At 44.5% G+C, this 26,353-nt stretch overlaps 1 long non-coding RNA gene across 1 annotated transcript in view; it reads right to left on the bottom strand.

The window, feature by feature from the left end:
• LOC128101458 (uncharacterized) overlaps window positions 1–19,293 on the bottom strand; it is a 29,911-nt gene extending 10,618 nt beyond the window's left edge. Inside the window, exons 1-2 of the long non-coding RNA XR_008215104.1 lie at window positions 19,131–19,293; window positions 18,997–19,036 (exon numbers count right to left, since the gene is read on the bottom strand). This is a non-coding gene — a long non-coding RNA (uncharacterized LOC128101458). The remainder of the gene's footprint in view (window positions 1–18,996; window positions 19,037–19,130) is intronic.
• Between the last annotated feature and the right edge of the window lie 7,060 nt (window positions 19,294–26,353).

Raw genomic sequence — 26,353 nt, 5'->3', positions numbered from 1 at the left:
TGGAAACTGCTGAATTAAACCAGCTTATATATTTTAAGGAAGTCTTAACTTCAGAATGGAAGTCGTGAAATGTGTTGCATTGGGTGAGAGATTATGCCTTTGTTTCCACAGTAAACAAAAAGCTGTGGATTTTTTCAAAATTTATAAAGAATAGATTTGACTGGGGGAGACTTCTGAAAATCTTGGCCACAGACATGAAGGAAGAAACCAAGAAAAACTACAAGACAGATGATGTATATGCTGATCCTTCTACTATGGGAACAGCTCTGGGACTAGATGAGACAATGATAAACCTTGTTGGCTACAGAGTCCTCATGACTTATTATTACATGTCATCCTTTCATATGGCATGGATGGATATTTATATTATAGTTTGGTTATGCAGTCCAAATGGGCTTATAAAGTTGACAGATGCCTTTTACCTGCTCAAACATAGAGCAGAGAATGATCTTTAGCTGATTTGTGCACACTGTGCATTCCATACCTGTGTTGATGCAGATATGTGTAATCAGACATTTCTCTCTTGCCTACCAATTCCCAAATAACCACTCAGAGACTTAATATTACTTATAAATGCTTGGTCAATAGCTCAGGCTTGTTACTAGCTAACATTTACATTTAAATTAATCTGTAATTCTTATCTATATTTAGTCACCTGGCATGGTACCTTTTCTCAGTACGATATTCTCATCTTGCTTTTCTGAGTTTTTTAGCACCTCTCTTACTCCACCCTTTTTCTTCCCAGAATTCTCCTAGTCTAGCTCTCTTGCTGAATCTCTTCCTGCCCAGCTATCGGCCAATCAGCTTTATTATTAACAATGAGCACAATCCACAGCATTTCCCCCTTTTTATCTAGTTAAAAAGGAAATTTTTAACCTTAACATAGTAAAATTATATACAACAAAAACAGTTATCAAGAAAGAATTACAATTACCATGTCTATTTGTATTTGGCAAAATTAAAGAAAATACTCTATCTTATCTTTGTGAGTCCAAAGTTTTGTATCTAATTTATCTTTTATCATAACTAAGGGAAACTATAATTATAACTATCTAGTCTCCAACTCCATCAAAGATCCCAGAAGCATGAAATGTTACCTAATGATAGGGACATCAGACTGTCTGGACAGTAACCCAAAGTTCCTCTGTAATGTTGGAGCATCCAACTCTGGCCTACAGGACAAGCATGTCTGACAGACTTTCCTGTGAAGCGGGGAATTTTGAAGGACTGTCCTACCTTGTCTTGACAAAGTTTGGTAGTTGTCTTGTGTCCAGCTAGTCTAATTTGGACAGTGTACTGTCAGCAACTGAGGCTAGGGAAGTTTCTTTGCTCACATGTATAGCTTTTGCCATAAAGAAAACAAACTCCATATAGAGTTTCTTTGATGCCCCTCATCCTCTTTGAAGTAATTGGCATTGCCAGAAGCAGATGTGTCTCACTATTGAGAAAAGTCTAAGTTCTTAAAACATTTTAAATGCCATATTCTGTAGGTCTTTGAAGTGTTTGAAGATTGCCTATTTATCTGAAATATATCTCTGTATGACCTTGAAAACATAACTAACATGACTATAAGTTTGCTATTATAGATGACTATTAATCCATATTTCTTAATTATATATTACATTTTTAAATTAGTTGCATAAATATAATACCCTAAACAAGAGTAGAAATATACATACAGTATAACAAAATTAACTTTAAATTTGTATCAATAAACCAAAATCCATACCAATGTAAAATATTTTGAGATTAGCAGTTGTTTTTCTGGATTAAAGTAGATTCAATAATCTACTCTTTTATTGAATTTATGTTGCCTTTTTTTTTTTTTTTTGCTTGTCTATGTAGCTAGAGTTTTTCTCTCCAGGTCCCACCAAGCCCCGGTAGCCCCATAGCCCACTTATAAAATAAACATACAGATGCTTGTATTATTTAAACTGCTCGGCCATTAGCTCAGGCCTACCCTTGTCTAGCTCTTACTCTTATACTCAGCCCATTTCTGTTAATCTATATGTCGTCACGTGTTCCGTGGCTTTACCTGCTGCCTTTACATGATGCTCCCTGGACGGCGGGCTGGCATCTCCTCCTCTCCGCCTTCCTGTTCTCTCAATTCTCCTCTCTGCTAGTCCCGCCTATACTTCCTGCCTGGCTACTGACCAATCAGTGTTTTATTTATCAATCAATCATCCACAGCAAATGAGATCCCTGAATCTAATTTCCTTTGTTTAGTTTTTTCTTGACCATTACCAATCACAACTTGTAAGCAACTCCCCTTAAATGATAATAAACATCCATAACTCATTTCTTGGGAATGTGGGCATAGTTCTCTAGACACTTCCTGCTGATTAGGTGCACTAGTAATCTTTGAGGGACACTGAGAAAATTTAGGATGACTGAAAACGGAGGCTTTTCTCTATTCCACCAGGTCCCACAGCCATTTTCAAATAATCACTCAGAGGCTTACATTAATTAAAAATATTTGGCTGATGGCTCAGGCTTATTACTAGTTATCTCTTACATTTAAATTAACCCATTTCTATTAATCTTTGTATCACCACACAGCCCGTGGTTTACTGGTGCTCTAGCATCTTGCTCCTTCTACTTGGCTACTGGCCAGAATTTATCAACCAGTGAGAGCAACACATATTCACAATGCACAGAAAGACCATCCCACAGCAGATAATGGCTGAGTCTTTGCTGGAGTAGTCTGTGAGGCTGGATCATCTCAGCCAGTCACCTTGATGCTGTTCTAGGGGCAGAACTCAGAGGAAACTGCAACAGAACTCTGAAATGTTGGATCATCTGGGCCATCTGTTCCCATCAGAGATTTTTCAAGGGGTCTTCCTCAGTCAAATCTGATTTTTCTTAACCCAGAATGAATCCATAGCCTCTCATTTCTTGTGGAAATAAAAGCACAACTCCTTTCCCAAAGTATCATATCTTTTGACTTAAATTTTGGATTCAAGACATTTTAAAATATATAGGTTGGTTTAATGTAGCAGCTTGAATAATCAAATGTCTCTCAGCAGTTATTATTTGTTCATTAGTCATCAAAAAATTTAAAGACAACACAATAACATACAGTATCTAAACTCTGTATATTTTCTGCATTTACATGGCTTATTATATTTTTTATTACTCTATTTCTTTTTAAAGGACTTTCTCTACTCTTTTTCTTCTCTCTCCCAAGCCTACACATATTTTTAAACACTCTGTGACCCATTTAGAGGCTCTTTTTGTCTGAATCTGTCCTTACTGTGCATCTGTAACCTTTTCTGTCTGCATGAGAAAAAAAAAAAAAAACAACTGCTGTGTAACTTAGACCATGGCATGTGGTGCTGGCTCCCCCTCAGTTCTCTGAGAGGCTGGTCTCATGGCAGCAGAGAGATGTTTCCTGCCAGCTCTGAGAGCCAAGTTTACCACCCCAACTCTGGGAAGTTTCTGGGTCCACGCTGCCACCAAGTAGTGTGCTGCGCACTGCTCATGAATACCATTGAAGTGTTTGACAACAGGACCTCTTAAAGAGCCACCCGTTCTTGCCCCAGTACTGAACCAGGAAGCCATCTCTTAAAGGAGCTGTGCCTCTGCTCATCACCAGCGAACAGAGCTCACCTGAAAAAAAGGCAGCCACTCAGAAGTAGTGCTTGACTCCATTCTTGTGTGTCTAGAACCCCTTTCTAAGCTTTGTCAGGTTTTATGTGAAAATTTCGGCCCCACATTGTAACACTATTTCTCTCCCATCCCCCAGTTCCCAAATAACTACTCAGAGGCTTCATATTACTTATAAGCACTTGGTCAATGCTCAGCTACTAACAAACTCTTACATAAATTAACCCATAATTCTTATTTATGTTTAGTCACCTGGCTTAGTGCCTTTTCTCAGTACAGCATTCTCATCTTGATTTTCTGGGTTTGCCAGCGACAAACCCCATCTCTGACCCCATCTTCCCAGAATTCTTTTAGTCTCACTCTCATACTCGATCTCTTCCTGCCCAGCTATGGGCCAATTATAAACAAAGAACATAATCCACAGCAAATATGTGTGTTACCTTTCAAAGTGTGTGTGCTTTCAGAATAAACAGACCAGACACCAGTGAGGAAGACAAGTCACCCAGGTGATCCAGCCTCTCAGAATGCCTCTGTTGCAGTTTGCTCAAAATTATGCATCCAGGCCAGGTGGTGGTGGCATATACCTTTGATCTCAGCACTCAGGAGGCAGAGGCAGGTGGATCTCTGTGAATTTGAGGCCAGCCAGTCTACAGTGTGAATTCTAGGACAGCCAGGGTTATTACACAGAGAAACCCTGTCTCAAAAATGAAAACAAAAAAATCTGCATCCAGAACAACTTCAATGCAACTAGCTGAGATGGTCCAGCCTCACAGACTATGCCAGCCAGGAATCTAGATAAGTCCTGCACTCTCCCATCACACACAGACTAGGAACAAATGATACAGCTAGCTCTCCCAGGACTAGACCGTTATCCCAATTTTCTCAGGGTCCCCTAAAGATGCCCTTGCCCCCAGATAACAGGAAGTAATTTTGAGAACATGACACCCACATTCCTGAGAGGTGAGGTGGGTGGTTTAGGTCATTCGGTGGGTTATAGATGTTTATCATTCTTCAGGGGGTTGATTGTCTTTTCTTGTTGGTCATGGTCAAGGAGGAAACTAAGCAAAAGAGGTCTGTAGTTGGTTGTTTTTACTGTTTTGGCTCTTACTCTCTGGGGGTCTGCCACCCAGCTCCCAAGTAAATACATACATGGAGACTTATCATTATTTATGAATGCCAGGCTTTAGCTTGGCTTATTTCTAGCCAGCTTTTCTTAACTTAAATTAGCTCATCTACCTTTTGCCTCTGGGCTTTTATCTTCCTCTATTTTTGTAGACCTTTCTTTACTTCTTTCTCTGTGGCTTGCTGTGTGGCTGTGTGGCTGGGTGGCTCAGGTAGTATTTTATGCTTCTTGGGTCTTTTATGGAGGTTGAAGACTAGATGGTTATATCATTTTCTTTGTTACTAAATTCAGAAAAGAAACTTACTAGAGATGTAAGGTTTATAAGGTTAAGAGATATAAAAGCTTAAGTTGTTCATCTAAGAAAATGTTTCAAGATCTAAAAAGATATTTGTAGGTTGGCAATATAAGTTATGATGGTAAGTAGTTTAGGTATAAAACTTTGGACTCACTAAGATAGGATAGATAATACAGTACTTTCTCTGTATTTGTTAAATACAAGTGGACTGGACATTGTGAATATAATTCTTAACTGATATTTGTTCTTAGTGTGTATAGTTTTACTGTATTAGTGTTAAAACCTTTCCTTTTTATTTAGACAAAAAGAGGGAACTGCTGTGGGATAATCTTTTGTACACTGTGAAGATGTGTCTCTGCCAAGGCATCTTCTAATTGGTCAATAAGGAGCTGAACATCCAATAGCTAGGCAGGAAAGAATAGGCAGGACTTCCAGGGAGAAAGAGGAACTCTGGGAAGAATCTGAGGCAAGGGGGATTTGCCAGCAAGATGTGGACCAAGTCAGACATGTAGTATGGAGGAGAGGTAATGAACCACGTGGCAGATAATAGGAATGGTTAAGTCATAAGAGCTACTTGGGAACAAGCCTAAGCTAGGGCCGAGCTTTCATACTTAATAAGAGGTCTCTGTGTCATTGTTTAAGAGCTCGAGGTCCAGCCGGGCGGTGGTGGCGCACGCCTTTAATCCCAGCACTCGGGAGGCAGAGCCAGGCGGATCTCTGTGAGTTCGAGGCCAGCCTGGGCTACCAAGTGAGTTCCAGGAAAGGCGCAAAGCTACACAGAGAAACCCTGTCTCAAAAAACCAAAAAAAAAAAAAAAAAAAAAAAAAGAGCTCGAGGTCCAAGAAAAACCTGCTACATGAGATGTTAAAGTTGACAGAGGAGAATCCCAGAAGACCCTTCAAGTTGGAAGTGTCTTGTCTTCTGCAAACGTTGTCTGAGGAAGTTTTACTTACAAGCATGAGTTATATATGGTCTGTGGGGTGTGTATGTGTGTGTGTGTGTGTGTGTGTGTGTGTGTGTGTGTGTGTGTGACACACGTATGTGTGGATGCCCATGTGCCTGTGTGGGGAGGCTAGAGAAGGATGTTGCATGTCCAGCTCTGTCACTCCCTACCTTAATTCCCCTGAGACAAGGTCTCTCACTAAGCCTGGAGCTAGGCTGGCAGCCAGCAAGTCCCAGTGATTCTCCTGCCTCTGCACTTCACAGTGTTGGTGTTATAGTGTCATGCCCAGCTTTTTTTTTTAACCTGTGTTCTGGGATATGAACGCAGGCCTTCATGCTCATGTAGCAAGCACTGTCACAGACTGGGTGGTCTCTCCAGCCCTTAAGGCTCATCTTTGTGCAGCCTTAGAGAAGACAGTAAGTATAATTCTACAGTAGCTCGGTGTGCAGAGGACCATGTGAGCTGGGGTGTTGTATGTGGTCATGGAGCTGAGAATCCTGGCTCTGACTGTCCTAGTGATGACAGGTGACTTCGTAGCTCCAGCAATATTGCTAGTTTCTTATATGTTCCATTGTCTAAAGTTCCCAGAAGCACCTGCGAGGTGGAGAGAGAGCTGGCAGGGATGCTACTTGTTTAGTGCTGCTTTGCCTTAAGCACAATTCCAAAGAGAGATTTTTATTCTCCCCTGTCTCTAGCTGCTCAAACAGCATATGTCTGTAACAACTTATTTCTTCTTCCTTTCCTGTACATTGTAATAAGAGAGCCAGTCTTTCAGGGAGCCAGACGCTGCAATTACTTAGCAAAAAAGAGGGGACCAGCCATGTGCCTAATGACCAAGCCAACCCACCTGTGTCTGTTTTCCTGCTGTGAGAAGAGTCAGAGTGCTCTCCGTGTGGAAAGAGGGGTCTGCACAAGCTCACAGATGCGTGCATGCATGCTTGCATGGCTCATTCCGGGACTACACGGCTGGATGAGCCTTAAAAGCTGGAAGGAGGGATGGGGACATGGGAACCTCTCTGTGGGAAGCCGGGCTCTCGATGCCAGGTGTTTGGTACAGAGACCTGAGCTAGTTGACCCTGTGCACAAACTTCTTGTTAAGATTCCTTTCACATGAGCTGGGCGTGGTGGCGCACACCTTTGATCCCAGCACTCGGGAGGCAGAGGCAGGCTGATCTCTGTGAGTTCGAGGCCAGCCTGGTCTATAGAGTGAGTTTTAGGACAGCCAGGACTGTTACACAGAGAAACCCTGTCTAGAAAAACCTAAGGAAAAAAAAAAAAGATCCCTTTCACAGGGGTCTCCCAATCTTGGCCCCAGCATTACCTGTTGTGTTTCATTCCCCAGAGAAGTTTGTATTTTTGTTTTATTGAATTCATTTGTACAGCTTTTCCTGTTTTTATTCCCAGGTTGGCTTTTAGTTCATTGGGAAGTAAAACTTAAAAACCAGAAACTCCTTTCCCTCCCTGGGGGAAATCTCAAGGTTGTACACTTGGTCTCTCACCCCAAGTCTTTGGTTTTAATCAGGTCAGGAAGACCACTAGACAGCCACTATGGGAGCAGTTCCGTTGTCAGAGTGCTCGCATAGCATGAGGGAAGCCCTGGGTTTGATCCCCTCACTGCCTGAACTGAGCGTGGTGGTGTGCCTGAATCCGGCACCCGAGAGCAGGAGGGCCAGGAGTCCAAGGTCATCCTCAGCTACAGAGTGAGTTTGAGGCCTGCTTGGTCTGCTATGTGTGAGCCTCTCAAGAGGGAGCGAAAGAGGCCATCTTTAGTCCCCGCACTGACCAGGACTCAAGACTCAATGGCAAGTGGATTTCTGAGAGTTCCAGGCCAGCCAAGGTTGCACAGTGGACCTCTTTCTAACAAACAAACAAAAACCCGTGAGTGGTGGTACACACTTGTAACCTTCACACTGTGGAGCCAGAGACAGGTGGGTTCTTGGGGCTTGTTGACCAGCCAGCATAACTTTCTTGGCAAGTTCCAGGCTCTAAAACAAGATGGACAGACACCTGAGGCTGTCTTCCAGCCTCCACACAGACATATGTACACATGTACTCAGGAACTGCCCATTCACACAGATTGTTGTTTTTGTTTGTTTGTTTTGTTTTTTTAAAGACTTGTATATATATATATATATATATATATATATACACACAGTGTTCTGCCTTCATGTATGTATGTCTGCACACCAGAAGAGGGCACCAGATCCCATTGTAGATGGTTGTGAGCCACCATGTGGTTGCTGGGAATTGAACTCAGGACCTCTGAAAGAACAGTCAGTGCTCTTAATTTCTGAGCCATTTCTCCCACCCAACAAATTGTTTTTACAGAAGACAGAAAGTCACCTTTTTGTGAGGAGCTGCCCTGTCGACCCGCTGTCTCGATAAAGGGGGAGGGAACACACACGTCCAGCAACCCGGGGCTCACACTCCCGTGTCTCGGCCACGGTCAGGACCAGGAAGGAGCTGGTGACTGTTTCAGGTTTACACACTGCACCACGTCTTTCCCAGCTCAGCCCAGTCCAGCATGAAGTCAGCCACCAACGGAGCCCCAAAGCGGTCCCTGCAGGCTTCTGGGAAGACTTGGTTTGAAACAAGCCACATTACCGGGTCAGTGACCGTAGTGCTCTGCAGATGGCCCACCGACCCAATCTACAAACCCCCAGCCCAGGAGCTGGCTGTGCGATGGAATTAGTGATGCAGTCCAATGGCCACTGTAGTGAGGAGCACAGCCACAAGGAGTTTGCCAGCCGAGGGCAGGGCCCACACAACCGCTGATTTGCTCTAAATTTAGACGCTAGACTTAAGTTTGGGGGTCCTCAAGCCCACCTCTCCTCCGACCAACTGGTTACATTCAAGAGTCACTATGGCCTCCTTCTGGTCTGACAGTTAACCACAGTGGCCCAGAAGACTTTTTAAATGTGCTACATTTACTATTACAGAGCCTGGAGAGATGGCTCAGTGGTCGGAGTGCTTTCTGTACGAGCGTAAGGTCCTGAGTTCAGAACCCAACACCCACATAAAAAACAAGGTATGGCCATGCACTTGACTGTAACTCCAGCTCTGTGAGAGGGGTGTGGAGACAGAAGCATCACTGGGGTTGGTTGGCTTCCAGACTAGCTTCCAGGCTCCATGAGAGACCCTGTTTCAAGAGAATAAGGCAAAGTGATAGAGCAGGACTTGACATCTTCCTCTAGCTTCTCCCTATGTGCACAGGCTCACACGTGCATGTACACCATACACTATTCACCACAGAAGCGTGCGCGCGCGCGCACGCGCACACACACACACACACACTCACAGGGTTTTTTTGTTTGTTGTTTGTTTTTTAGTAGCAAACGGAGATAAATTAGAGAGAGTCAAAGTGAGATGAAGGAGGGTCCCAGACACAGACTTCTAGGCCTCTTTCTCCACAGAGTCCTTGATGGTGTGGTCTTATCCTAGAGATAATCTGGGACAATATTTGAGAGGACCGCTAACCAGTGAAGCTCACAGGTGCCCTGTGTTCCAGGATTTGATCACCTACTGGCCACAGGGGTTGACCTTCACTTTCCAGTTCCTCTTGGTGGTTAGGGCTTCGGTTCTTAATGCTACTTTCTAAACTGAAACTGGCAAATAATGATGACTGTGGTGTCCAGTGGCCAAGCCTCAGGCCAACAAACACACTTCCATAAGACAAGAATTCCGGACCTGGAAGTCAGCTTCCAAGGCATAGATTTTTGTCTTGTTGGTGTGTCCTGTGCTGATCAGAGCACGGTGTGAAGCAGACTGTCCCTAACTAGTGCTGTTAAATATTTCACTATCAATATGTACCAACTGCTCACATCGTAAGTCCTTTGCTGAGCCTTGCAAAGGCTCCAGAAGACAAGGCTCAGAGGTTCACATTCATTAAAGTTGGTGTCTTAGTTAGGTTTCTACCTCTGTGATTAAAAAAAAAAAAAAAACCACCATGACCAAAAGCACCCTGGGGAGGAAAGGGTTTATTTCAGCTTATACTTCTGCATCATAGTCCATGCATCACTGAGGGAAGTCAAGGCAGGAACTTGGAGGCAGAAGCTGATGCAGAGGCCATGGAATACTGCTCACTTATTGGCTGGCTCCTCATGACTTGCTCAGCCTGCTTTCTTAAAGTACCCAGGATTACCTGCCCAGGGGTGGCACTGCCCACAGTGGGCTGGGACCTCCTACATCAGTCAGCCATCAAGACAATGTCCATCAGACTTATCTACAAGCCAGTTTCATGGAGGAGTTTTCTCAATTAAAAGTCCATTTTCCAGCTACATCCAGGTTTGTGTTCTTTACAAAAACCAACCAACACAGCAGGCTTCCTTTCAAGAACATTGTCCCTCAGTTTACCTACTTTGCATCATGTGAGTCCCTTGCCTGACTCTCCGTGCTCACCCACGTCTTGACGACCAGCAGGAGCTGTTTCTATATCCCCCATTTAAATTCTACTCTATGTGACAGGACTTGAATAATTTAAATTTGTGACTAATGATTCTATTTTTATGTTATCTCTCCTGGAACACTTCCACCCACTAATCTAACTTAATCAGCAGATGATACACCCACTCTTCATTTAAGATTAACTTGCACACGTAGAAAAACTTTAAATGACTTTTCCATCAGCCTTTGGTAGAATTACTTAGAATAACTTTTTTAAAGGTTTATTTTATTTTTATTTGTGTGTATGTATGCATCTGTGTGTTGGGAGGGGTGAGTGTGCGTGCACGATCGTGTGTGCCACATGCATGCAGTGCCCACAGAGGCCAGAAGAGAGCAGTGGATCCCCTGGAGCTGAGCTGTCTGATGTGGTCATTGGGAACCAAACTTGTGTCCTATGCCAGAGCAGCAGGCACTCTTAACCTCTGAGCCATCTCTCCAGCCCTCTTACAATATCTTTACAAGGCAATTAGCTGATTTCTAAAGCCTGGAACTCACAGAGAACTGTGAGTGCCACCACCACCTGGCTGGCACTGTTTTCTTCAATCACCATTTTTACTTGAACAAAATCCAATCTTTTTCCCTAAAATAAGTTCTCACTCTTGAGCTCGCTGGCACACTAAAACTTCACTGTGGAGAAATCACAGATTTTGTTTCTTCTCAGAAAGTCTGTGGTCAGCCACAAGAGGAGGAAGAGGGGGCTGGGAGGAGGTGGGAAACAGATGAATAGGGATCAAGAATGATGACATAAATGTAGGGAAATGCCACAGTGAGACTCACAATGTTACCATTGAAATTTTCACTTGGAAAACTGAAAACTAAAAATGAATGAAACTATCTGGGTATGAAGATGCACACTTTAATCCCAACACTCAGAGGCAAAGGCAGGCATATCTCTGTGAGTTCCAGGCCAGCAAGAGGCTACACAGTGAGACCTGTCTCAAAAAAAAAGATAATAAATGAACTATAATATCTGCTGGTCTAAAATATCAATGTTGGTGTTGACAAACTTAGTCAATAAATACATAGAGCTAACAAGGTGGCTCATCAGGTAAGGACACTTGCAGTCAAGGCTGATGGCCTGAGTTCAATCCCCACATGATAGAAGAAAAGAACTTACTCCCACAAGGTCTTTTGACCCCCACATGCATGTACTATGTATGCACACTCACAATAAATGAATGAAAGAATAAATAAATGGAAACATATTTAAATGTATAGGAATGTTTACAGGTGTTTGCTTTTTCCCTCTTCCCACCTAAATTATCCCAGTATCTTATCTCATGGTTCTTTGTATCAGTATGATCAATATTGCACCCACCTACAGTTGGTAGCCAGCCATAGTCTGAGATTGCCCCTGAACACTTGAGATGTGACTATTCCAAGCCAAGCTGTGTTGTGGCCATGTGTATATACTGATCAGTTTTGGATGCTTGAAATGTATATAATTTGTACTACAAAAAGGATCCAAGACTTTTAAAATTAATTAAGTTATAGTGTGTGTGTGTGTGTGTGTGTGTGTGTGTGTGTGTGTGTGTGTGTACAGGTATGTACAGGTGTGCTCATCTGCACAGGTGTGTGGGGACCAGAGGTTAACATCAAGTTGTCACCCAGTCATCACCTTCCACTTTATTTCTTCTCCTTTGAAACATTGTTACTGTTATCATTATTTTTATGGTGGTATTTTATTTGTACTGAAATGTGATTTTAATTGTATGTTAATAAATAAAGTCAGGTAATGGTAGCACATGCCTTTAATCCTATCACTTGGCAGGCAGGGATCTGTCTGGATCTCTGTGAGTTCAAGGCCACACTGGGGAACAGAGTCAGGCATGGTGACACACACCTTTAATCCCAGCACCAGCCATAGAGGTCTGGAGGTTTGTGCAGACAGACAGGAAGTGATGTAGCTGGGCTGAGAGAGCGAATGAGAGAACAGAACAGAAAGGCATATAGGCATGGGTAGACAGGAAGTGGGTTTCCTTATTTCCCTGACCTCTCAGGTTTTCATCACTATATCTGGGTCTGAGTTTTTTTAAATAAGACCATTTAGCAATTCATCTACACAAGACCCAGAGTAAGTGATCTTTTTAAGTAAAGGAAGCCCCCCCCCCCCCAAAGAAGCATGTGACTGGGAAGCGCATGATCCGGAAGCATGAGATGGGGAGCCCTGGGTCCTTCTATACAGTTCCTCTACTAAACACCTCCTTCTCCTGCCTCCTCCAGCAGGAGGAAGCATTCTTCTTGTCCTTTAAGTACATACGAGGGATTCAAGATCAGGTCAGAAATCACAAAATTCCTTTTGTTAAAGGGGTAAGAGGGAACTTCCTCTAACTGCTTTTAAAGCCTGTGGGGTCTGATTCCAGATCTGCCCGGTCCAAATCCATGAGCAGGCCACCAGTCATGCTGCCCGTGAGCACTCGAAATGCAGCTAGTCAATATCGTAGTCCAGTGACCCCTAAAGAGTAGAACAGATTTTTGTAGAGGAAAATTTTAAAGAAATCTAATTTCTCCCTAGAGAAAACTGAATGCCTAGTGAGTCCATTAAATAAGAATCCACGGCTGCACAGAGGCACAGGCAGAGACTAGGAGAGAGCTCATGAAAGTTAATTAATGTAACTGGACATTAAAAGGATCCCTGCCACAAACCTCCAACACAAAGCTGGGTTTGAATGAGAGGCGTGGGATGAGAAGGGGTCCATTGCAAGGTTGGTAAACAGAGGAAAGTATGGGTTGGGGTGGGCTTTATGTCTGACCCCTTCCTCCCCCTGAGTGCTGAGGGCCACACAGAAACCAGGTGGGGTGGGACTCTGGACAGGCTTCAGAGTGTGGCTGCTGTGCTGGTCACTTGCTGTTCTGTCTTTAAGGGAAGGGACAGATGGGGAGAGAGAGATGGGGGAGGGAGGGAGAGAGGAGAGAAAAAAGAGGAGAAGACAAAAGGAAGAGGTGAGAGGGGAGGAGAGAGGGGAGGGGAGGGAAAGAGACTGGGGATAGAAGAAAGGAAGGGGGCAGGCTGGTGAGAAGCAACCCTCACTTTTATTTCCCTCATTTTTCAGGGAGACTTTAATAAAAGTGTTACAGTGTGAAATGGGAGACTTCCCGGGAAGAATGGAATGGGCCATGAGGGGGAAAGTGCTGTTGATAGACTCATGATTTTGGACCAATGACTGGGGAAATTTCAAATACAGAACCAGAAGTTTCCAAGGAAGGAACAGGCATGCCGAGGAGGGCCAATGGCTCAGCCACAGCCTGGGACTGTAAAGTCATCTGCCTTTATGTTGGAGAATTAGGAGAGGGAGCCAGCTCAGGGGCTTCTGGGAGGTCACGTCACCTCTGGGCCCCATTCCTTCCATAAGGCCGTGTTAACTGGCCTCTGCGGAGCCTTCACCCAGCACATTTCTCCTCTTTGTCTGACCGTAGCACACTTCACACTGGGCTCTGAGAGGAATCTAGACAAACATGTAAAAATGGTGTCTCTCAGTGTTGATTTGAAATTTGATTTTGTTTTCATCCAAAGGGAAAGACGAACAGTTCTGTGCCCCATTATCTATGTGTTTATACTTTGAATTATCTTTATTTTCCACTTTAAAATACCGCACTGTTATAGAAGCACTAAATTTTCCTCTGGTGATCAGTGTCCATGAGGACAAAAACAAAATGTTTTGGTGACGTCTAAAAGGAAAACCCAAAATCAAACAACCCAACCAGGCTGGGGAGATTAGTCGGTGACGTGCTTGTCCTGCAAGTGTGAGGACTTGAGTTTGGTGTCCAACCCTGCGTTAAAACAACAACTTAAAAACGAAATGAACAAACAAACCAAGAGTGGACACACAGTCGTAATCCCAGCGCTGGGGAGAGGTGGAGACAGGCAGACCCCCGGGGCTCGCCAGACAGACAGACAGACTAGCTGAAATGACAAGTTCCAGGCCAGTGAGAGACCCTGTCTCAAGAACCAAGGTTAGTGATGCCTGAGGGATAACACCCAAAGCTGACCTCTAGCCTTCACACACACACACACACACACACACACACACACACACACACACACACACACACACGTGCACGCACGTACACACGCATGTAAGCGCACACATGAGTTAACACAAGAAAAATAATAATGTAACTATTGAGCACTTATTTATAAACACCTGAGTGTTCCTGCACTGGGCAGAAAGTAGACGCACACTTAACACTTGCAATTGTATTATCCTATGAAGCTTCATGACAGAAAGAAACATTGCCTGGTCCCTCCTGACCGGAGTCCCAGACTTTCACCAGGTTTCTGTTACCTGAGCCTATCTGTCTCTGACACAGGCATGCCCAGCCCCTGATGGGAGGGACATTACTGTCTGACAGTAGACAGCAATAGAATCCAATCTGCCAGGCTTCATCTGCCCTGGACTCAGAGAACTATCTATTCATCTGGCCTAAGCTATATATTCCAACTATACAGGAAATGTAAAAATATACAAAGTAAGTCTAAAATCCACTGGAGTGACGGCACTTGTTGATGTTAAAGTCAACGCTTTCACACTGAGATCTGATGACCCTTCCTGTTGTGATCACAAGTCCATGTAGTCAAACAGGCAAGAAGCATTTTCAGCAGACATGTGACCCAGACCACCAAAGTTCAGTCACAGCAGGCCTGGGGTGCAGTCTCCGAGTTCACTGGCTGGCAGCTCTCCACTCTCAGAATGACCTGTCCATCATTTGGCAGCTCAGCAGTAGCCTAGCGTGGCAGGAGTGGGGATGTCCCTCATTGTCACACGCTCCCAGGAGTGTGTGTGCACATTGAAGACTCGGGGCACAGCATTTCCATGGTCTAGCGAGACTACAGAAATGGCACAGACTTCTCCCACTTCTAACTGCGTGTCTCCTTTGCTTCCCCCCGTGGTAGAATCTAGGTCCTTTGCATCTTGTTTTGAGACAGATTACTTCAGTCTCAACCCCAACTGGCCACATGAAGAAACCCAACAGAAGAACTGCCTTGCTGATCACAGCCTAAATGACTGGACTAAAGAATTAGAAGGGAAAAAATGTTTATTGTGCTAAGTCATCAAATTTGGGAGATTAGAGCATCAATAGATGTTATATTCAACTGGGGACAAAATAGTTTTGAGAACAAGCAAGGCCATTTTGATGGAAGAAACTACTTTCGCTGACATGGAAATGAAGTCTGGGGAAGTGTATTCCTGAAGAAGTCTTTTTGATAGACCTGTGTAAGATGATGGGGAAATGGTCAGGCTGAGCAATCACCCCAGCTCCATGGCCAGTGAGTTTTATGGACAGATTCCTACATGGACCCTGGGGAGAAATAAAGTACTTGGCTTCCACGTTTGTGCAGATTCTTTTGGGTTGGCTCTGATGCTCCATTCCTGGTGCCTTAACCCAGACTCCTGATTAATTCTGCTTCTCAAGAACACCCATGGTGGTGACTCATGCCTCTGATGAGTCAAGATGAGCAAGTCATGTGGGCTTTGGGTTTGTCCTGAGCACAGGTGTAGTTCTGGCCACTGTTATGCCCAGATCACTGGGACTCCCCAAAAGACCACCATGGAGACTGAATCCCATGTGTAAAAGCAAAGAGCCTTTATTTCAGCTTGAGCTTGGACTCTCTGTCTGCCTGACACAGCAGTGAGAGCAGAGAGCCCCGAGCCTAGGCGGGGTGGGTTTTTTAATCATAGTAGAGGTTGGGGTGAGGGGATTTCCAGGGTTCAGGACCCTGACTGGCTGACATTTGTCTAGGGATATCTTGGTAAAAAGGGGAAATAGGTCTATGCTAGGCTCAGGGACATTTGTTGATCTTATCTAATGGTTGGAATGTTTGGAAAGTCAGGTATTTCCCCTTAGATGCTGGCCCTGCCTGGGTGGGGTCAGCTTATGGCTTTTCCTGGGGACCAATGATACCTGCCAGTAAGCCTGTCATGGCAGCTGTGTGGTCAAGCTGTTTTGGCCCCCCAACTGTTAGTATTCTGATCCACCACTTGATATCCTTCCCTTGGCACTGCCCTGCATGTAAAAGGAAAATCTCCGCCCCTTCTCTCTCTCCTGCTTTCCTCCCGTGAGGTACACACCCCTCGCCTTTCTATCTCTCTTTCCCTCTTTCTCTCTTCCCTCTCTCTTCCCCTCTACCAAATAAAACTCTTCACTGAGTGCTGTCTGCATGGCATTTCTGTCTGACATGGGGCACCTTGGCTCTACGCGCTAGGACCTCCCACTTACAATATCATAACACCCCACACACAATGAACAAGCCAGTAAGCAGCACCCCTCCATGGCCTCTGCGTCAGCTCCAGCCTCCAGGTTCCCACTCTGTTTGAGTTCCTGCCCTGACTTCCTTTGATGACTGACAGTGCTGTGGAAGCGTAAGCCACATAAACCCTTTCTCCCACTACTTGCTCTTTGGTCGTGGTGTTTCATCACCGTAATAGAAATCCAAAGACAGGTTGGTACCAGGACGGTGGGTTATCGCTGTGATGACCTGGCTGTGTTATTTTGGGAAGTCTGTAGAAGAACTTGGTGTTAGGATCCTGCTCTCACTCTTCTGGGTCTAACGTCTTACACCATCAGGTGGGGAGCGGGCAATGTACCCGCCTCGTGGGCAAGCAGTCCCTGCCTTAAAAAGCTGGACTCAGACCCCCCCTTCCTGTGTTTCCTCTCTATTCTTCCTCTGTTCCTTCTGCCAGGCCTGGCTTCTCCCTCCTATCCCCTCTTCTTTCTAATAAAGCTCCTCCTAACTCTGGTAGCCTTGGCCCGTGACTTTTCCACTGACGAACCAGCGCCATTCATCCTTTCACTTGGGACTTTGGTTGGTGAGCTGTCCTGTAGGACTTAGAAGGTAAGAATGTTGAGGACAATGCAGAGGATGGAGGCCTGGCTTGTCAGTACAGGATGTACCCAGACACCAAATTCTCAGCAGACAGGAGACTGATTACCCTGGAGGGGCAAGTGGAGATGGAGTGGGTGGGTGGGGGCATCTCTGGATCAGGCAAAGGCAGACAGCAAGCAGCAGGGGGTTGGCAGGAGTGGGATTTGTTTGTTTTTTTCGGGACATGGTTCCTCTGTGTAGCCCTGGCTGTCCTGAAACTTGTTCTGTAGACCAAGCTGGCTTCAAACTCACAGAGATCCACCTACTCTTGCCTCCTGAGTACTGGAATTATAGGTGTGTGCCACCACTGCCTGGTTTAGGAGGGGGTTTTTAAGGAGAAAAGGGAAAGTCTGGGCTAAGGTGAGTTGGTAAGTCCTGATTGGACAGGTTAGCTGGTGTAGCCAAATAATGAATTTTGGTTGCTGGACCTTGGTGTTTTGTCTCAGGAATGTCATTGAGCAAATAAGGGAATGGACCTTGGGGGCTCTCCTTAGGAATGTAATCTAATGGTTAGCAAGGGAGAGGGGATGGGAAAGGGCAAAGCCTGTCTGCGATGCTTGGCCCTGCCAGAGAGCCCTTCAGACCTGAACACTGGTGCTCAGCTCTCTTTCTCCTTTTTATTTAGTCCAGGACCCCAGCCCATGGGATGGGGTGAGTCCTCCCTCCTCAGTTCAGCCTCTCCTGTACACCCTCACACACCCCGAAGTGTGTCTCCTAGGCGATTCCAAATCCAGCTGACAGTGAAGATGAACTGCCAGGGTGTTTCCTGACAGGTGATTGGGATTAAGAATCCTTACCTGGGCTTTGCAGGAGCTGTGGAGCTGACTGTGGACTTCCGTGCACTTTACCCCCAAGTCATCCCTCTGCAGTCCAGAGAACACCTCCCACCCTGTCTACCCATGGTATCCCGTGATCTCTGTGCTCTTTGCACCTAAGCTTATCTTTGTGGTCCTTTGGACTCCATGCTTGCTTTATGCCCTCCAAGTCTAGCTGGATTGTAAAATTAAGTTTATTATGAATAGAAAACTAAGAACTGTTACTAAAAAAAAAAAAAAAATCCTTACCTGCCTTATGCCCATAGATAAATAGCGCTCTTCACCAAAGAAGTTTCTCTTTACCTTAGGTGGAGAGACCATTGCCAAAAATCACAGCTGGTCAAAATGCACAGAACTGCTCAGCCCCAACAGATACATCTGCAACCCAATTCCTGCACCCACAGTACAGGGAACACCATGGAAGAAGAGCGAAAAGATTGTAAGAGCCAGAGAACTGGGAAATCTGATTTCCTAGAAATGACAGGAAGCTACATTCATGATACCAAAACAATATGGCAGTCTAAACAAGACCCAAACAATGACAACCCCAACAGACATGCTAATGTGGGGAGGGGAAATCTCATGGCCCCATCCCTAGACGAAGAACTACAGGCAAGTAAGGAATCTGAGAATTGGTCTTCCCCAGAGATAACCCCCTATTTGTTTATCCAATACCAAGTGGTCAGTCCTGAAACAATGTACATACAAGCAACACCACATAGACACATCCTGCTAGTGTGTGTGTGTGTGTGTGTGTGTGTGTGTGTGTGTGTGTGTGTGTGTGTATGTGTGTGTAGCAATAATAGTCAAAGAAAAAAAAAAGGCCACGAATTTGAAAGGGTGAAGGGAAAGGGGCAATGATGATGTAACTATATTATCATTCAAATTGTTTAAAAGAGTTCTTACCCGTTGAAGTTGTGGAGCTAAGGAGCAGAGGTGGCATTCCCTAAACAAATAAGACATTCTGCATAAATAAGATTGCAGTGTAAAATCTGCCAAGTTCCCCACAAGTTCAGTTTCATAAAAGAGACGACACCTACCTCATCCTCCTCCAGTCGCCCTTGTGAGCAAGCGGCCCAAGCGGCAGACGTGGCAGACGCGGCAGACGCGGCAGATGCGGCCCAAGCGGCAGACGCGGCAGACGCGGCAGACGCGCTGCAGCCTGGCGAGTTTTCTGCTGCTGCTTTGGCAGCCTTCACACAGGAAGGAAATGAGAGCAAGGTTTCGTCTTTGGGCCACCAGGTCAATGAGCACTAATCAGGAAAAATGTTTATCTATCAAATGCTCCATTGAGCCCTTTAAATATCACCTATGTGCCATACATTTGGATTAATGAGAGAGGATCAATCTTTACCTTATGCAAATTAAGGATGGAATGGGCGTGTCCTCATGAGCCCCAGCTGTCCCTCCACACACCAGTCACTCAGGCCTCATTTAACTGCCAGACTCTCTCTTCTTGGCTTTGTGTTGTGGCTTGAAGCTCATTATCCCTCAGAGGGTTTATGTTCAGACAACTGTAGCCCTGCCCATGGCCTTCAGGGATCAGCTGACTTGGTTTCTCACGTCCCCTGTTCAGATCCAGGCAGTGGCTGGCAGGGAACCCTGAGTTGTGAGACTGTCTCCCTGAAACTGGATGTTGATTGTGCTGACAATACCCATGGTGGCTGTGTGTTCACGCCTATGAATATAAATGTAGTAATGTTCTGGGAACATACTCAGGAAGCCAAATTCTTCGTCTGTCTCTAGAATTCCTTGGAGCTGAGAGATTTGAATGAGCATCAGACTTCTCGAAGTTGTGTTGGACCATTGTGGAATATTAATTTAAGATGTGTTACATTTGTTTATGCTGTGGAACATTTGTTTAATGATGCAAAGATGTGTTGCATTCTTTTATGTTACATTTGTTTAACTCTGTGAAGCTGTGTTACTCTGCTTGTCTAAAAACCTGATTGGTCTAATAAAGAGCTGAGCAGCCAATATCGAGACAGGAGAAAAGATAGGTGGGGCTGGCAGGCAGAGAGAATAAATAGAAGGAAAAATCTGGGAAGAAAAAGATCTAGGAGCAAGATATTAAGGAAAGGAGGACACTAGGGGCCAGCCACCCAGCCATACAGCCATATAGTCAGCCATGAAGTAAGTGTGAAAGTAAGATATACAGAAGTAAGAGAAAGGTAAAAGCCCAGAGGCAAAAGGTAGACAGGATAGTTTAAGTTAAGAAAAGCTGACTAGAAACAAGCCATGCTAAGGCTGGGCAGTTATAAGAATGAATAAGCCTCCATGTGAGATTTATTTGGGAGCGGGGTGGCACCCTCTCCCCCCCCCCAAAAAAAAAAGAGCCAAAAGAGTAAAAAAAAAAAAAAAAAAAAAGCAACAACATTGGACCTTTGGGTGTGGGGTGGCAGAGAGCAGACACGGGTTTGCTGTTTGCAGAACGGCTCTGTTTCAGCCCGAGCAAATCACGACAGCACCTAACCATAGGTGGAGAATCCAGCCATTGCCAGTGAGTGTCAGAGTCTCTGGCTACCTGGGAACTTATTAACGTTCTGCCTTTCTGTTGGGCAAGCTTGTAGTAATACAAAGCTGATGAGCCTGCATGGGAGCTGCCTGGATGGAATGGAATGAGTAACAAGGAACCCTTAATTATTTTGCTAAAACCTTACAGTAGAAGATCTGGCTAGATCCCCTCAACTGTGGTACAAGGTGGTTATGATCAATATCTCCCTTTATAATGTGGAAACTGAGTTCAGAGAGGTTACATTACAGGCACAAAAAGATCTTTAAGTGGCTGGACATAGCAATGAGTTAATCTCAGTACTCAGGAGACTGAGCCAGGAGGCTCATGAGTTCAAAGCCAACCTGGGTACAGGCCAGCCTGATCTAGGGAACTAAGACCTTGTCTCAGAAACCCAAAACAAACAAACCACTTTAAAACATGTTCATGTTGGGTCTGAGCAGATGGCCTGTCATGCAAGCACAGGTACCTGAGTTCTGATCCCAGCAGCCATGCAAAAAGTGTGGTGATTGACAGTCTGTAATCCTCATGCTGGAAGGCAGAGACAGGGATCCTAATCACTCACAGGCCAGCCAATCCAGCCAATGAGTGAGCTCTGTGAGCCCACAGGGGCCAGCCGATCTAGCCAATGAGTGAGCTCTGTGAGTCCACAGGCTAGCCCATCTAGTCAATGAGTGAGCTCTGGGTTCAGGGATCATCTCAAAAGTAAGGAGTAAAACTGAGGAAAAAACTGACATTGACCTCTAGCACATGCATAGGCACATACACCTGAATACACACACACACACACACACACACACACACACACACACACACACCAAATGCACAAAATGTTTGTCTTCTGACTAATAATTCCATGATAAGGAATTTATATTGAGAAAATAAGAACTCTAAAAACAGATTTATAGACAGATGTGTTTAAAAGTTATATATAATGCTGCAGGGGAGGTAAATTATTTTAATTTAACAAGTGAATATCCTTAGTAATTCCGAAAAATCAGGCTCCTAACTCTTCATGTCAGGATATGGAAATCAACTCACTATGTAATTTAAAATTTTTAAGCGGATCCCAGATCCCAGGGTTGCTGTCCCTCTGTAAATACACGGAAAGCAAGGTAAAAGGAACCCTCTCAAAGTTCTCAACATTCACACTGATTTACCTTCTTTTTATTTTTCCCTTTAATACACAAATACCATTACTAGAAAGTGTTGGGGGCTAGGACCCATGCTCTAAAATGTCCACAAGTATAGTAGTACAGGCCTGTAGAGTCGAGAAAATTGGCTCAAACCAGTTGCCAAGGCATGCACATAACAGACTTCCTTATGAGCCGCCCTGGAGTCTGCCTGAGGGCCTACCAACAGGTGCCGTCAGAGGTCCTGATTGTGCCTAGTCAATGAGGGGTGACTATGCAATGTCACCAGATCAGGGCACAGCCTGGGTGCTGGGAGGTGGGTATGTAAGGCTTCCCCGTTACTGAATAAACGAGTCTGTTGTTTGCCTTTCACCTGACTCCCGGTGTCTGTGTCATTGATGCCACGCCTTCTCACCCCCTCCCTCGAGGGAGCTGTTAGGACTCAGCAACATACAAGCCTCCTCCTCTGGGTGGGTCCTGGCTCCCCCAGATCGTCCCCTTGGTCACCCCATTCTCCCTTATTGTCCTTATTCCTACATTTTAACCGTGTCTTTTACACTTTTACAGAAGTTCCTCTTGCATTGAATCACTCCATCCCCCACATAGCACAAAGTAAAAGCAATGCCTCTCTCATAGTCACTCCAGAACCCCAAAACTTTTCAATGGTACCCTCCCTGCCATCAGGAAGCAGCCAGATAGAAAGTGACATGCCCTATCCTTTATATATAAAGGGTCTGGAATAAAAGAGAACCAACTCCAAACCAGACCATAAAACAGGCCCAAGGCTTCAGGAAAGCTGCTACCATGGAGTTCTGGAAACCCCATCACACCCTAGGGAAGGCGGGGCCATTCAACCCCTACTCTCCACTGCAAAACTGACTCTCAGACCCAACGTGGTGCATTCCATATTCTCGGATATTGAGCTACAGGGTTTGGGGAAACCAAACTGTCAGACCAATAAAGTCTGTTCTTGCAGGTTTGAAGTTGAAAAAAAAAGTGATACAAGGGTGGGGGAACTGGAGAAACGACAGCTCAACAGCTAAAAGTGCGTGTTGTCTTGCAGAGGACCCAGGTTCAGTTCCCAGCACCCACGTGGTGGCTCTCACAACCATCTGTAACTCCAGTTCCAGGAATCTGTTGCCTTCTTTTGACCTCTGCGGGCACCAGGCACTCTGTGGTACACATACATACATATACATAAATAAAACACACGCACGCACACACACACACACACACACACACACACACACACACACACGAACAAAGATGCAATTAAAAGTGATGGATGACCAGTTTGATAAAGTTTCAGTTGCTCATAAAGAATTAGTGACAACAGAGTGTTAAAATATGGATCAGCGCCGGGCGGTGGTGGCGCACGCCTTTAATCCCAGCACTCGGGAGGCAGAGCCAGGCGGATCTCTGTGAGTTCGAGGCCAGCCTGGGCTACCAAGTGAGTTCCAGGAAAAGGCGCAAAGCTACACAGAGAAACCCTGTCTCGAAAAACCAAAAAAAAAAAAATATATATGGATCAGACCTGGAGTGTTTCTGATGTCATTGAAAACTCACCAAACACAATTATTTTCACAAAACTATTTTGCCCATTTCTACCTAATTTATCTTTGACAAGATCACAAAGATTTTGTGGCAATCTGTCTGGGAAGCTGCTGCACGTCTAGATATCTCTGCCGTTTTCTATATTTATCTTGCTCCTTCAGAAAGCACCGTCGGTGTTTGGAAAAATGATTTTGTAAAAGTTGGTAAATTGCTAGGTAAAACCATTTTCTCGGATAATGGTGTGCCTGACACTTTAAACATCTGAAAATTCCCCGAGTGCTTAGATCTCTGGTGGAGGAGGTCAGATAATGTCCCTGGAGATGGCTCCTATTAGCTGGTCTTTGGGTGATGTAAAATCCAAGGCGAGGCTGGTGAGAAACCGCAGAATCCCAAGCAGCCCTGCAGACTGCTGAGCACATCCGTCCCTGCGCCTCCTCTCTGGCAGGGGGAGGAAATCGATTCTATGAGGGAAACATCCAGGGCCCGTGAGGAGAACGTGATGAGGCTCAAATTCCACTTCCCAAACAATTTGTGGCTCAGAAAGCATTTGAAGCTCTGATTTTAGCATTTTTGATTTGGGCACATTTAAATGTTAATGGATGTCTTTTGTAAGTCGCTAAACTCATTTGGAAACAGTCGCAGGCTGTTTTGAATATGGTTTTTGTTAATTCATCTGGAATATGCTTCCTCTTTTATGTATTTTTTAAAAATTCATCTAGAGTAAATATTAATGATTTTATTAATAATCATGCTGCCATTTACCAGTGTGCGAGGGATTGGGCTGAGTCACTGGCATATACTAATTAGCCAGCTCTTGCAGACACTGGAACTGAGCCTCAGAGAATTTGAACACAGAGGCCAGCCACACAGGTCCAGTCTAGAGACCCATTCTTAAGCCTTCTGGTGGATGTGACCTGCATCATCATAGACCACACACTGGGCACCACTGTGTGTGTGTGTGTGTGTGTGTGTGTGTGTGTGTGTGTGTGTGTGTGTGTGTGTATGTGTGTCTGTCTGTTTTTCTGTGTGTCTGTGTGTGACTCTGTATGTATGTCTTGTGTGTCTGTGTCTCTGTATGTCTCTGTGTGTGTCTTTTTATGTGTCTATGTGCATGTCTGTGTGTATGTGTGTGTCTGTGTTGTATGTTACAACCACCTTTAATACATTCAGCACAGACATGCAGCACTCACTACAGCACAGACAGACATATGGGAAACTGTCTGACATTGTCTTTCGAAGGGCGAGTTCCCTGAGGCTCCTGTCTGTGTCCTCATGTAAACCAACAATTCTTATCTTTATCCACTTTTCTTGACTCCAGCATTATTTTTAGCACGTTTCTCTGCTTTCTGGAGTGTCTCAAGGTTGTTAGCCACATTATTCCTCACAATGACCTGGACCTGTCTTTGTACGCAGCCGGGCCTATTCTGTTTCAGTAGAAGCTAGTTTAGTTCTGGGGCTTGTGGCTTTCCTGTCACACGTCCTTGTCATCCATCCATTCTCTTTTGTTATCCTTTCTTCTCTTCCTGTGCCTCACTTTACCCTGTTCCTATTTATGTATCTATACTTTGGGTCCCTGGAGACTCACGCTCAACAATCTCTTAAGAATGCCAAATGAGCCAGGCGTGCCTCTAATCCCGGCACTCCGGAGGCAGAGGCAGGAGGATCTCCATGAGTTCAAGGCCAGCCTGGGCTACAGAGTGAGTTCCAGGACAGCCAGGACTACTCAGAGAAACCGTCTCAAAAATAAACAAATAAAAACAAACAAACAAGTCAAATTACAGGCCTTCCACATCCAAGAGTACTTGGGCATTGTAAATTAGACCCAAGGGTTTGTTTTGATGTTGTTTTTAACGTGTGTGATCCCTTGGAACCAGAGGGCAGATGATTGTGAGCCACCATGTGGTGCTGGGAACTGAACCCTGGTCCTTTGCAAGAGCAGCCAGTGCTCCCAACCACTGAGCCATCTCCCCAGTCCTGGCAGAACTCTGCGGCACAGCATAATGAAGTAGATAGCTCTACACAGCGCAGACTTCCTGAGGAGTTGAGACTCTTTTTGTTAAACATGTTTGGTTGCCTCATTTGCTCATTAATAATTTCATGGATTTCTGTTTTCTCTCATTTTTCCCTGTTAAACTAGCCAGAATATATTCTATACTATTGTTTATCTTTTCGTTTTTCCCAAAGGACCAGCTTTGAAAGGTACTTATCAGTTCTACTGAGGGTCTGCTGCCTAATTAATTAACTTCTGCTTTTTATCACCATGGTTCCTTCTCTCCATTTGATGTTGTTTATTGAACTTACTGAATGGAACTGGGACTCATTCATTTTTGTTCTGTTTATTAATAACATAATGTAGGGATACTGATTTCCCATTTGGTTTTTAAAAAGCTTCAGGGCCCATCCCACAAATACTATTTTATATGATCATTTCATTGTTCTAACTGAAATTTGGATTTTGACCCAAGAGTTAGTTATATAGTACTTATTTATTTATTTGGGTTTTTTGAGACATGGTCTCACTATGTAGCCCTGGCTATCCTGGAACTCACTATGTAGACCAGGCTGGCCTCAAACTCATAGAGATCCACTGCCTCTGCCTCATGAGTTCTGGGATTAAAGGTGTGCACCACCACACTCTGATAGTCATGTAGTATTTTAATTTTTTTCTCTGTGTTATGAGTTATAAGCTAGTCAGTGCTGCATAGTAAGACTGTCTAAAAAAATGAATTCCTGGGAGTTTAGGATATTTTATCATACTTTTGCATTGTATATGATTGTGCACAGTGTGAAATATTATATACATGTTTGTTCTATATGGAACAAAAGATAATATATACTCCCTATGTAGAAAACATAAAGGTCTTGGATACTGATTTTATTTCATCTTTTTAGAAGTGTGTTTTATTGTTCAATTGTGTGTGTGTGTATGTGTGTGTGTGCACGTGTGTGTGTTTGAGTGTGTTGGTATATGCACATGTGAGTGTAGTGTCCTGAGAGGCCAGAAGAAGGCATTGGATTCCTTGAAGCAGGAATTAAAGTCGACTGTGGACTGTCAGGCATGGAT

Source organism: Peromyscus californicus, unplaced genomic scaffold, assembly GCF_007827085.1.
Source record: "Peromyscus californicus insignis strain IS unplaced genomic scaffold, ASM782708v3 Scaffold_11__1_contigs__length_118956290, whole genome shotgun sequence".
Taxonomy (NCBI): domain Eukaryota; kingdom Metazoa; phylum Chordata; class Mammalia; order Rodentia; family Cricetidae; genus Peromyscus; species Peromyscus californicus.
This window is presented reverse-complemented; position numbering and strand designations above follow the sequence as displayed.